Source organism: Aotus nancymaae, unplaced genomic scaffold, assembly GCF_030222135.1.
Source record: "Aotus nancymaae isolate 86718 unplaced genomic scaffold, 86718_ANA_hifiasm-v0.15.2.pri h1tg000014l, whole genome shotgun sequence".
NCBI classification, from domain to species: Eukaryota; Metazoa; Chordata; class Mammalia; order Primates; family Aotidae; genus Aotus; species Aotus nancymaae.
Window position 1 is genome coordinate 117,982,901 of NW_026988425.1, and position 5,590 is coordinate 117,988,490.

The 5,590-nt window shown below is 48.8% G+C and overlaps 2 pseudogenes; both read right to left on the reverse strand.

The window, feature by feature from the left end:
* Nucleotides 1-439: 439 nt before the first annotated feature.
* Nucleotides 440-1,665, reverse strand: LOC135268123 (SWI/SNF-related matrix-associated actin-dependent regulator of chromatin subfamily D member 1-like; annotated as a pseudogene).
* LOC105707603 (SWI/SNF-related matrix-associated actin-dependent regulator of chromatin subfamily D member 1-like) lies at nt 1,493-2,805 on the reverse strand (annotated as a pseudogene).
* Nucleotides 2,806-5,590: the final 2,785 nt, after the last annotated feature.

Here is a 5,590-nt window from a genome sequence, read left to right on the forward strand (position 1 = left end):
CTGGGGTTAGGGCAGATCTGAGGGAATCACAAAGGGCAGTCAGAGGGAGTGTCTGGGAGGGAGCAATAGTTAAAGAACAAACTCCAATACTGATGTGGACCCCAACTAAGGAGTGAGAAAAGCACTGAGAGAGCAGGCGAACCCAGAGGGCTGGGGACTGACCTGGGGCCCCATGGAGCCCAAGAACCAGGGTTTCTTTAGTGCTACAGGGCAACAAAAGGGAGAGTTTGCTCCAAACCTGTGGAGGGAAGGAAGGAAATTGGATTCTGTTACCAGGAGAGTCAAGATCAACTAGCTTATAGAGTGCCCCCAGGCCTGAGTCTTGGAGAAGGAGCTAAAACTCCCAACTCCTGGGTCTCTGAAGGGCAGGATCAGTGTAGCTGGTCCCCTCAAAGACCACCTGGCCTTAGGCCCAATCCATTCTGAGCACTCATTACCACTACAGGTTCTCTCTCTTAACACTATCTAGAGGTCTGATGTAGACCAGGGGAGGAGAGAGGCACATGGGAACTTTGTGGGGCAAAGGGAAGCTGGGGGTAGGAAGGGATGGGGTGAGAGAAGAGGATAAAAGATGTCTTATGAGACAGAAATGTGAGACCCTCTTCATTCTGATGTTGTCCTTGAACCAACGGCATCCCCTGGAACGCCCCAAGCAAGACCAAGGCAGGTGCCATGAGGCAGGCAGCACAGGGCCCAAATCAAGAATCCGTGCAGCCAAATCAGGGCTGTGGGAGAGGCCCTGTGTATTCCGGATTCCCAGGGCTTGCTCTAATTCTTGTCGTCTCTACTGTACCTTGGAGTAGAAATATCGGCATACAGCCTCCTGAGCCCAGGGCTGGAAGTAGAACTCAGTTCGGCGCTCCTCCTCTGGGTTACCCACCACATCAGTCATTGTCTTGAGGTCCCTGCACTGGGACTGAAGCCAGTCATTGATGAAACCCTGAGGGTCTCTGGCAAAGCTCAGCATGAACTGCCGCTGAGTCTTCAGCTGGTTGATGGTTTCTATTGTCTCATGGATCTTGTTGTCTAGAGTAGCGATCTCCTGTTGGCTGGCAGTGGACAGCAGAAAAGAATTCATCTGGGTCTTCAAGGTGTCATCCACTTCAACATCAATGTCATAACAAGCTGTCTTTTTCTGGTCATTCGGGTCAACACTGATGACATGATTAATGATGATAGGTTCTGGTGGCATAAGCAAGGCATGGAGCCGCTAAGGGATCTCTGAAAACTTCATACGTTGAGACTCAAAGATCTGCTGCAGGTACTTGTCACAGGTGACAAACTCATGCTCATGAGGATCCTGGAGCTTATGTGTCTTAATATATTGCCACAGTGCTTGGATGATCACTGGATGAGTCTGGGTGTGGATGCCCAGAAGCTGAGCTAGGCGGGGGTCTAATTTAAACTGGGGAGGCTGGTAATCCAGCATCAGTAGGACAGTACATCATACATTCACGTCTCCCGGTCGCTTCACCTGAAAGCCATCAGTCTCCTAGGTAGTGGCGGTCCTGTGCCATTCTACCAGATGGTTGTCTGGCCCATACAGGTCTTTGTCCAGTTCAATCACCAAGGACTTAAAAAAAGAAGAGAACTTCCTCTTTTGTTTAGTGGCATCATATTTGGACAAGGCTGAATCCTCCAGGAGCTGTCCTTCTACCCCAAGTTCCCAGGAAGCCACCGTCCCTTCCCACATCCTCAGCATCTGACTTAGCTGGATTGAAAGTGTTAGAAATGAAAATTTGCAGCTTCCATTTTTGCTTGATAGGATGTTTCAAGGCCTCTTGGCTACCTAGCCATTTCCTCATGATAGTCTGGTCCAGTTTCCTTTCAAAAGCCAAGAGATCCATTTAGGCCTGGGATTCTGGTACCAGTTCACGAATCGTTTGAGGTAGAATTTTGTCAGCCATCTTCTTTTTCTTTGCATTGTGGTTTCGATTTTGGACCGCCTGCTGCTGGACCTGCGGGATCTGCTGAGGGGCAGGTCTCTTGCGGGACTGGTCCATTCCTGATTGCACCAGGCCAGGTAGGACTGAAGGTGTAAGGCTGGTTGCCTCGCCGGGAGCATGGACACCCCCCACCCCTTCTCTTTCTGAAAGCTCGGACATGCTCGGGTAGGCTCGGACAAGCTCGGGCATGCTCGGACATGCTCGGGCATGTTCCCTTCTCCCCTTCTCGCACAGCCTGGCCTTCCCTTAAAGAGCCCAGTATGCAAACGAGGTCTTGTAATTCTAGCCAATAGCAGCCGAGCCCTATATGCATACAAAGTCTTGTAATTCCAACCGATAGCAGCCAAGTCCTGTATGCAAACAAAGGCTTGTAACCCTACCCAATAGTAGTCCTGCTTTTCCCACACCCTGCTCTCCCACAACCAATCGAGCTCCTTCACTCCCTATAAAACCCCATGCCTGAGAGGAGTCCGTGCGACTTCTCCCGCCCCTCCTGTCAGATCGCAGAACCTCACCCGGGAGCCTGAATAAACCCTTCGCATTGGATCTTCTTGTGCTGGCCTCAGTAACTTCGTTTTAAACTCGGTGAGAACAAACCTTACAGAAGGGTTCCCCCATAGCCAGGAGGTCCCATGGAAGGTCCCTGAGGTGTCATTCGGCTGCCTGGCAGCATACCTGGTCTCGGAGAGGCCGCTCCAGACATCGGGGAGCGGTACAGCCCTTGACCTGGAGCTGGGCCCATTCGCACTGGAGGCCCCGGAGTTCCGCCCGGGCCCAAGGCAGCAGCCGCGCCCGCTCCTCCTGATGCTGCAGCGCCACCGCTGGGAGCCACAGACTGGAAACCTGGCCAGGCCACCATCTTCCCGGAGCCGCCGATGCAGCTGCACACAGAACCGGAACCGGAACTCCCCCCGCCCCCCGCGCCCCGCCCCCCCAAGCTCCCGCCTGTTCCCCCGGCCGGCCGGCCAGCATGGGAGGCTCAGGGTAGCGAGACTGTGGGCTAGAGGAGGGTGACTAGGGGAAAAGGTGTGCTGGCCACGCCTTCCCGCCTTCCTATTTTTATTTTTTGAGATGGAGTGTTGCTTCGTTGCCTAGGCTGAAGTTCAGTGGCATGGTCTTGGCTTATATTCAAGCAATTCTCCTGCCTCAGCCTCTCGAGTAGTTGGGATTACAGGTGCCTGTCACCATGCCTGGCTAATTTTTGTATTTTCAGTAGAGATGGGGTTTTCACCATGTTGGCCAGGCTGGTCTTGAACTCCTGACCTCAGGTGATCTGCCTGCCTTGGCCTCCCAAAGTGCTTGGAATACAGGCGTGAGCCACTGCACTTGGCCTATTTTTAATTTTAATTTTTTTTTGAGATGCGCTTACTCTGTTACGCAGGCTGGAGTGCAGTTGTGCGATCTCAGCTTACTGCAATCTCTGCTTCCCAGGCGCCTCAGCCTCTTGAGTAGCTGGGACTACAGGTGTGCCACCATCCCTGGCTAATTTTTGTATTTTTGTAGAGATGGGGTCTCCCAATGTTGCCCAGGCTGGTCTTACACTCCTGGGCTCAAGCCATCCGCCAAAGTGCTGGGATGGGTGTGAGCCACTGTGCCCAGCCAGAAGACTTTAGGAGAAAATTTCTGAATCAGTCTGAACAACTGAAAAAGCAGCAGCAGGAGAAAATAATCAAAATTTGGCTATAACTTTTAATCCTGTTTGCATTTGATATTTGGCCTTAAGCAGCTTCAAAGCATGTTGAAGAACACAGAACTATACAAAGTATACAGGAGAACAAACATATTATTGGTGGAGGACCACTTAGTTTTGAAACGTAAACACTCGTCTTTTTCCTTTTCTTTTTTTTTTTTTAGTCAGAGTCTCACTCTGTTGCCTAGGCTGGAGTGCTGTGGTGCAAACACGACTCACTGTAACCTTGACTTCCTGGGCTCAAGCAACCCTCTCATCTCAGCCTCCTGAGTTGGGACTGAGGTGCATGCCCCAACTCAGTCCCTCAGGTATAGTCCCACCTGAGCTGGGACTACAGGTGCATGCCACCATGGCAGGCTATTTTTTTTATTTTTAGTAGAGACAGGGGTTTCACCATGTTGTCCAGGTTGGTCTCGAACTCCTGGGCTCAAATGATCCTGCTCTTGGCCTCCCAAAATGCTGAGATCACAGGTATGAGCTACCGAGGCCAACCAGTTTCTTGGTTATCTTCAAATTGCATGCGTTTTAAAAACAAAAAGTTGAATCCAATTACCCCATCCAATTTTCAAACTTTTTATAACTTTTCCAACATTCACAAAAGTAGAGAATATTGTAACGAGCCTTGCATACTCATAACCTAAATTCAACAACTACTGACATTTTATAATACTTACATCTTCTACCAGCTTTTATCTTGTGTTTTTTTTTTTTTCTCTCTCTCTAGTATTTTATTATTATTATTTTTAGAGATGGAGTTTCACCATGTTGGCAGGCTGGTCTCAAACTCCTGACCTCAGGTGATCCACCTGCCTCAGCCTCCCAAAGTGCTGGGATTACAGGCATGAGCCACCGCACCCAGTCTTATCTCTCTTGTATTTTAAAGCAAATCCCTGATGGTATGTCATTTCATCCCTAAATACTTCTAAATGTATTTCTGTGACAGAAAGAGATTTTCTTTCTTTTTTCTTTTTCTTTCTTTTTTAATTTTTTTATTTTTTTGACATGGAGTCTTGCTGTATTGCCCAGGCTGGAGTGTAGTGACGCAATCTTGGCTTACTGCAACCTCTGCCTCACAGGTTCAAGCAATTCTCCTGTCTCAACCTCCCAAGTAGCTGGGGTTACAGGTGCCCGCCACCACGAATGGCTAATTTTTGTATTTTTGGTAGAGATGGGGTTTCACCACGTTGGACAGGCTGGTTTCAAACTCCTGATCTCGTGTGATCCGCCTGCCTTGGCCTCCCAAAGTGTTGGGATTACAGGCATCAGCCACTGTGCCCCGCCCAGAAAGACATTTTCTTATAAAACATAGTCTTTATATTATCATACCTGTATTAGTTTTCTGACTGTTGTAACAAATGACCACAAATTTAGTGGCTTAAAACAACACATATTCACGAGTTTGCAAGCCATTCTTGAATGTCAGTAACCATTGGTTGTCCATTCCTATTTAAGAAAGAAGAGCAGACTGGGCATGGTGGCTCATGCCTATAAATCCCAGCACATTGAGGGGTTGAGGTGGAAGGATTGCCTAAGCCCAGGCATTCAAGACCAGCCTGGGCAAAATGGTGAGACCGCGTCTCTACAAAAAAAAAAAAAAAAATTAGTTGGGCATGGTGGTGCACACCTGTGGTCTCAGCTACTTGGGAGGCTGAGGTGGGAGAATTGCTCAAGCCCAGAAGGTTGAGGCTGCAGTGGGCTGTGTGTTTATACCGTTGCACTCCAGCCTGGGTGACAGAGTGAAACCCTGTCTCAAAAAAAAAAAAAAGACCAGACCTAGCAATAATTAATAGGTATGCGCCTAACAGTAGAGCTCCCAAAATATATGAAGTAACAACTGACAGAATTGAAGGAAATAATAGACAATTTGGAAATAATAGTTGGATTTCTATTTCCAACAATGGCCAAAAAAGTGATAGTATCAAGAGGTGGGTCTTTTAAGAGGTGAATAGGCCAT